We start from the raw sequence: 6816 nt of genomic DNA on the forward strand, positions 1-6816 counted from the left end.
CTCTCAGCCTCTGCCTCTGCCTCTCTGTAACTCTGCCTTTTTTTTTTTTTTTTGGACAGGCAGAGTGGACAGTGAGAGAGAGAGACAGAGAGAAAGGTCTTCCTTTGCCGTTGCTTCACCCTCCAATGGCCGCTGCGGCCGGCGCGCTGCGGCTGATCTGATAGCAGGAGCCAGGTGCTTCTCCTGGTCTCCCATGGGGTGCGGGGCCCAAGCACTTGGGCCATCCTCCACTGCACTCCCTGGCCACAGCAGAGAGCTGGCCTGGAAGAGGGGCAACCAGGACAGAATCCGGCGCCCTGACCGGGACTAGAACCCGGTGTGCTGGCGCCGCAAGGCGGAGGATTAGCCTAGTGAGCCGCGGCACCAGCCTGCCTTTCAAATAAATAAATAAATCTTTAAAAAATACTGTTCCACTTTTATATAACTGCAGATCGTGTGTTATCAATAGAGCGTGGAATTGCACTGAAGGCATAGTGGATGTGTTAGTTTCCTATGGCTGCCACAAACTTCGTAACTTACAGCAAAATCAGTTTATTTCCACAGTACAAGGCACCAGAAGTCCAAAACCAGGCTGTTAGCAGGCCCTTGCTGCTCCCTTGTAAGGCTCGAGGGGTGAATGCCTCCTTGCTTCTTCTGGGGAATGTGGGCAGCCCCGGTCTTGTGGCAGCATCACTCCAGCCTCTGCCTCGGTCCTCTCCTGGTCCCCTCCTCTTCCTCTGTGTCTCTTCTCTGTGTGTCTCTTATAAGGATGCTTGCCATTGCATTTAGGGTGCACATTTGAATAGTCCAGGAGAATCCTTAATTACATTTGCCCAGACCCCTCTATACAAATAAGGTCACATTCTCAAGTCCTGGGGGGTAAGGGTGAGGACATACCTTTGAGGGGGGCCACGATTCAACCCACCACAACGGGTTTGTCAGTCTTCTCACATACGTTAAGATGTTTGATCTGTGGCATCTAAAATTTGTTGTAATCAAGAAGTAAACCTTACTGAGCATTTTCTCTGCCATATACCTTTCAAAGTCATTGAGCTTATTGTTTCATAACAATGCTATGATCATTATTTCCATTGCACAGATGAGAAAGTTGAGGTTCAGCGAGGTTAAGCGATTGATTCGAGATCAGAGAACTTCTATATTGGTTGAGGTGTGGAGCTGAGCCTGCATCCAAGTCCATCTGTTTTGAGCCTAGGCCTGTAATCATCATGGTGTGGGAGAAGTAACAGCACATTAAGTGTCTTAAAAACTTCAATCAAAAACAATCCCCCCCCTTCTTAAAAATTGCTAGTGAGCAAATAATGCTAACACACATGTATTTCCTAATAATCCATAGGCTTTTCTATATCCCAAAGCTAAGGCATAGAGCAGAACCCAATAAATGAGTTCATTTGAAAATGAAACAAATACTATGTCTCTGGGAGATACATAGCAGTGGGGTCATCTTTCTAAAATTTGGAGAAAGGCGGCCGGTGCCGCGGCTCACTAGGCGAATCCTCCGCCTTGCGGCGCCAGCACACCGGGTTCTAGTCCCGGTCGGGGCGCCGGATTCTGTCCTGGTTGCTCCTCTTCCAGGCCAGCTCTCTGCTGTGGCCCGAGAGTGCAGTGGAGGATGGCCCAAGTGCCTGGGCCCTGCACCTGCATGGGAGACCAGGGTAAGTACCTGTGCGCTGGCCGCAGCACGCCATCCGCGACGGCCATTGGAGGGTGAAGCAACGGCAAAGGAAGACCTTTCTCTCTGTCTCTCTCTCTCACTGTCCACTCTGCCTGTCAAAAAAAAAAAAAAAATTTGGAGAAAGGCACAAAGCTGTTTTCCTAAGCAAGACTGAATCCCTCAAACGTTCCTCAGTATAGGTAACTACTTGAGCGCTTATGTATGTAGGAACATGGAAACACGATGGACCTATGGTCCAACATTCCCTGGAGATCCAAACTCCTTTGTGATTTTTTTCGGCTTTCTTGACTTTTAGTGCACCCTCGGATTCTTCATTCAGGGTGGCATGTGGGTTACCTGGAGGCAAGAAGAGAGGTGCTCTCTTCATCTGGCTGTGGTGGCAACAGTGGTCAGTAGGTGTGTCCAGTCTGACCTGAGCCACAAGCTAGTTGATGTGATGATGGAAGCCCCTTCATTTCTCTGGAACTCGGTTTTCTTACTTAAAATGGCTAGATCAGTGATTCTTGCATTTCTGTGGTCTTTGATGACTTGGCAATAACTACGTACCTTATTCTTTTTTTTTTTTTTTTTTTTTTTTTTTTTTTTTTGACAGGCAGAGTGAACAGTGAGAGAGAGACAGAGAGAGAAAGGTCTTCCTTTTGCCGTTGGTTCACCCTCCAATGGCCGCCGCTGCAGCCGGCGCACCGCGCTGATCCGATGGCAGGAGCCAGGATCCAGGTGCTTTTCCTGGTCTCTCATGGGGTGCAGGGCCCAAGCACCTGGGCCATCCTCCACTGCACTCCCTGGCCATAGCAGAGAGCTGGCCTGGAAGAGGGGCAACCGGGACAGAATCCGGCGCCCCGACCGGGACTAGAACCCGGTGTGCCGGCGCCGCAAGGTGGAGGATTAGCCTATTGAGCCACGGCGCCGGCCCTACGTACCTTATTCTCAGAACAGTGCCCACTCACAATGTTATCTGCCTCTTCCTGCAGCCCAGTCAGGAATTACCTGTGGCTCCTGGACTAGACCATCCCCAGAGTCCATTTGAGCTCCAATATCACAGGATTCCATTAATACTCACATTCACCTCTGCTATTAGAGAGGGAATGCTGGGTGTGAGTTGTGACACAGAAATCCTTCACCTAACAGGACGAAGAGAGGGCTGTGTGAGAGACGACAGAAGGGCATCTATTTTACGAGAGAGAAAAATGTACACATTGCGCAAGTGCTCTTAGACTCCGCAGACCCTCTAAGAGTCTCTCAGTAATTACTCTGCACGTACTGAAGGGCTTTGACTTTGGAAAGATTTTGACTTTGGAGTTCTCATACAAATTACATTTCCCAGCTGATGCCAGGGAGGCAGTGCTGCTTTTGTCACAGCCAGAATCCGAGGGAAATGGCTGCTGGCAGTTCCAAGGAGTCAGAAAAAGTTCATGTGGCACACGGCTCATGCCCCGTGCACAAAGAAGCTGTGCTCTTCTTCTAGGGTGGCTTTGTGTGTGTGAGCTGGGGCTCCGAGGGTGCTCGGTAGGCTCCAGGGGGGATGCCCAGGAGATAAGACAGGCAGCACAATTGTGAGAGCTTGCTTGTCGGTGGAGGAGCACTTTCTCTCTGAACTGCTTCTCCTCCTACGGGCCTATCGTGCTGCAGTCTGCGTTCCCCTAGCTCCAAGTGGCCACGCGGAGATTTAGTGGCCATCTGATGAGCGAAGGTGTGGCCCTGAGCGCCTGCACATCGCACATGCCTTAGGAACAAGATTGTCCTGCATCGCTTGTTGTAGATAACTGACCACCAGGTGAGCGGTCAGGTCAGCCTTTGTGTGCTTGTGGGTTGGTTTTTCCTTGGAGCCTCAGGTAGTCTATGGTAGCAGTTATTTGTGTCAGTCTCCTTTGAGTTTAGGGTACGTAGGGATGCCTGCACATGCCAGTGTGCAAGACCTTCAGCAGGATAAGGGAGAAGCAAATGGCTCAAGACCATGGCTAGAGAGAAGAGAACTGGGGACCAAATTCCACCTCCTGCCATTCACATCGAATCCTCCTCTCTTTCTGTGGGGACTCACTGTCCGAAAGAACTTCCTGCTGTGACCTACGTCCTACGTCCTACCTGACCTGTGTCCTACGTCTGCATTGTCCAACGTGGTGCTCACAAGCTGCTTGTGGCAACGGAGGATTTGAAACATTGCTAACCTGATAGAGAACGGAATGTTAGATTTTACTGAATTTTGATGAACTCAAAGGAAAATTCAAAGAGCCACGGAGGACGAGTGGGAACTGTAGCCGGCACGCAGCTCTGGATGACTCCTTCTGATTTCATTTCCATGGGATCTTTTCCAAATATGAGACACTGCGTCTTAAATCACTGTCATTCTTTTGATAGGCAAACCTAATGATCAGCTTAGAATAAAAAAAGCCTTATTAGCTTGTCTGTATAAATAAAGATGTGCTCCATTACTGCCTGCTCAATGGCGTTGTTTCTCGGTAATATTTATACCCGTCTGTGGGCTCATGTGTCACGCACACATCAAGGCAGCTTCCTAATGGGTGGCCCTTGTTTCTCACATGGCCCTGTCAGTTCTGCCTAGGTGGTACCTGCCAAACCCTCCTTTTTCTACCCTCAGTTTTTTTTTTTTTTTTGTTCTTATTCCATTCACTTCCAAATATCATTACCATTGCAAACAAGGAAAATGTGTTTATCAGAAACTGCAAACTCCTTTAGGGCCTCATAGGATTAATCACGGTTATAAAGTTTTATTAAACACAATTTTTGTTTAATGACAAGCTCCACCAGTCCTTCCCATCCCAAACCAATCCTGTCCTAAGGGTGAATTGAGCTCAGCAGATTGTTTTCAACAGACTCTTGAAGACAATCCCTATTACTTTGTCATGCACAGAGATATTTTTCTTCCTGGATAATTTGAACTTCCTTAAAAATCACATCTGTTTCATACTTTATTTATTTGTAATTTAAATCCTTAAATTGAATCTTTCATTACTAACATCTGGGCTTGAAATGCAGCCCACTTGAAAAAATACAAATTTTATTTTATTTGTAGTTACCCCCCTTCACTCGGTAGCACTGGTACGAACGTTCTCTGGCCAGAGGCAAAACAGCCGGGTATCTTAAAGCTGTGATGCTGTACCACGTGTAATGTGGCTCACTTGATTGTCCCTGAAGTGACTGGCAATTTGCCCAGAATTAGACTGAATGCACGTAATAAGCTGTAGAATTTCCACAATATTGACAATTAGATATCTCTATACAGCAGCAGCTGTGTATTGTTCTCATGGTATGGTCCTCTCAAAGCACCTCCTAAAAAGAAGAAAAAAAAAACCTGGCAGAAGGTTGCAGGCAGTAGAAAGGTAATATACATTGTATGAAATATCTGAAATTCAGATTAATAGGGATGTTTCTATTAGGACAGTTTTCTGCAATGGAAATCATGGCTGAAACAGAATGCTTTGCAATAGGAGTTTATAACACCACATCTGTATCGGGTAATTGCTATATTTTTAGCATGTTTCAGAGGAAGATACCTTTTCTCATTTCCATTCATTGTGAAAGGGAGGGGGTTTTATCAGCGCTTCTGGAGTGTTCCAAAGCCTTGAGAGCAAGCAGTTCTGACCCGGTGGATGCGCTGGTGTGCCTCTGACCCTTCAGACACAGCTTTGGTCATTGCAAACTATCCCCTGAATGGAAATGAGCCCCAAGCAATTGTCATGCTTGTGGACAGTTTTGATGAAAAAGAACTCGGCTCCTAATTTGCCACTTTGCACACAGAGAGCCATTCGAGTAAACATGGAAGCATCTCTCCATGTTTCCCCAGTTCTCACAAGGTTTCTCCACCAGCCCATTTTTTCCATGATTACAGAAAAGAAAGGGCATGTCGGAACTGAGCCGACAGGTTCTCACCATCTAGAAGACACTGTCCACAGTCCCAGTCTTTGAATGCTATTTTAAACCACGCATTTGAAGCTTGCATGAGGAACGGCTGATCTTTGATCTTTTGCCCAGTGGATCTGGGGCAGGCGGTTGTTCTTTGGAGCCAGTCTCAGCAAACTTTGGGTTTGGCTGTTTGTTTCCTTGCAATGGAAATGAACATTTTAAAAGAAAGCTGCTGTTTTTAGAAAAATGCCATAAAACCTCAGGAACAATAAGATGTCATGTTTTCTGTTGCAGATCTTAATTTATCAAGCTAATTACCAACAAAGTGAGGCTAAATTGCTGATAATCTTGAGACTGATTAATTCAGCAACAAGGCACTGTTGGGTTCGGTAAGGGTTAGCAGCAGTGTTTGGGTAGCGTTGTAGTGTGGGGTACATTCTCACCTTTTTAAATGGTATTGTACCCTTCTTTCAGAAAATGCCACATTGGTAAGGATGCATTCTGTTTCAGTCCAACACATACATTTATTTCCCCATGAATGGGAACTAAAAGAGAACGACAGAAATCAAGTTTCTTATTAACAAAAAATCTCAAGGAAATTTCCTTGACAATCTGGTTTAAAATTCCATCTAACACCCATCATCTATATCTAACTGTGTATCCTTTAAACTTTATTCATATTTATATGTCTGCTCCTCTCCCTTCCCTGAGTCCAGTATTCAATGATTGCCCCATAATGATCATCTTCTATGTGCATAAGGCATCAAGAAATGGGGTGGGACCTCCTTTTAGGAACGGGGAACCCTGAATTCTCTGGGTTCAGTTATGTTCCTTACAGGCTGGGTGACTTGCAGCTGGCTGTGTTGCTTCTCTGGGCTTGCGTTCCCTGGAATATGGACAGAAATCCACAGAGCTTGGTGATCCAGAGGATCCCGTGTATCAGACGGTCCGTGAGAGCTGTCCTCAGCCGTGAGTTGGCTTTGGGAAGGGCGGTGTCTTTCCCCAGGTGTGAGCAAGGTACTTTCTTGGCACCCACTTTCACCAGCCTTGCCCTCTGCATCCACCTGCAGTTGAATCAGCGCCTAATGAGGTCAGACCCTGATGTGAATTCCCGTGTGCTGCGGATGGGGCTGAGACGGCACGAAGCGGTATCGTGTGGGTCTTTCTATTGCCAGCAGCATAACACCGGGCCCCTCTGGTGCCCAATGTACTCTAATAAAGGAGGTTAAAGAGCCAGTACATTAATTGAGTCCCGTCCTAAGTCCCTTTTATAACCTGTGTTA

Source organism: Oryctolagus cuniculus, chromosome 4 (assembly GCF_051225735.1).
Source record: "Oryctolagus cuniculus isolate XC-2025 breed Fujian yellow rabbit chromosome 4, ASM5122573v1, whole genome shotgun sequence".
Lineage (NCBI taxonomy): Eukaryota > Metazoa > Chordata > Mammalia > Lagomorpha > Leporidae > Oryctolagus > Oryctolagus cuniculus.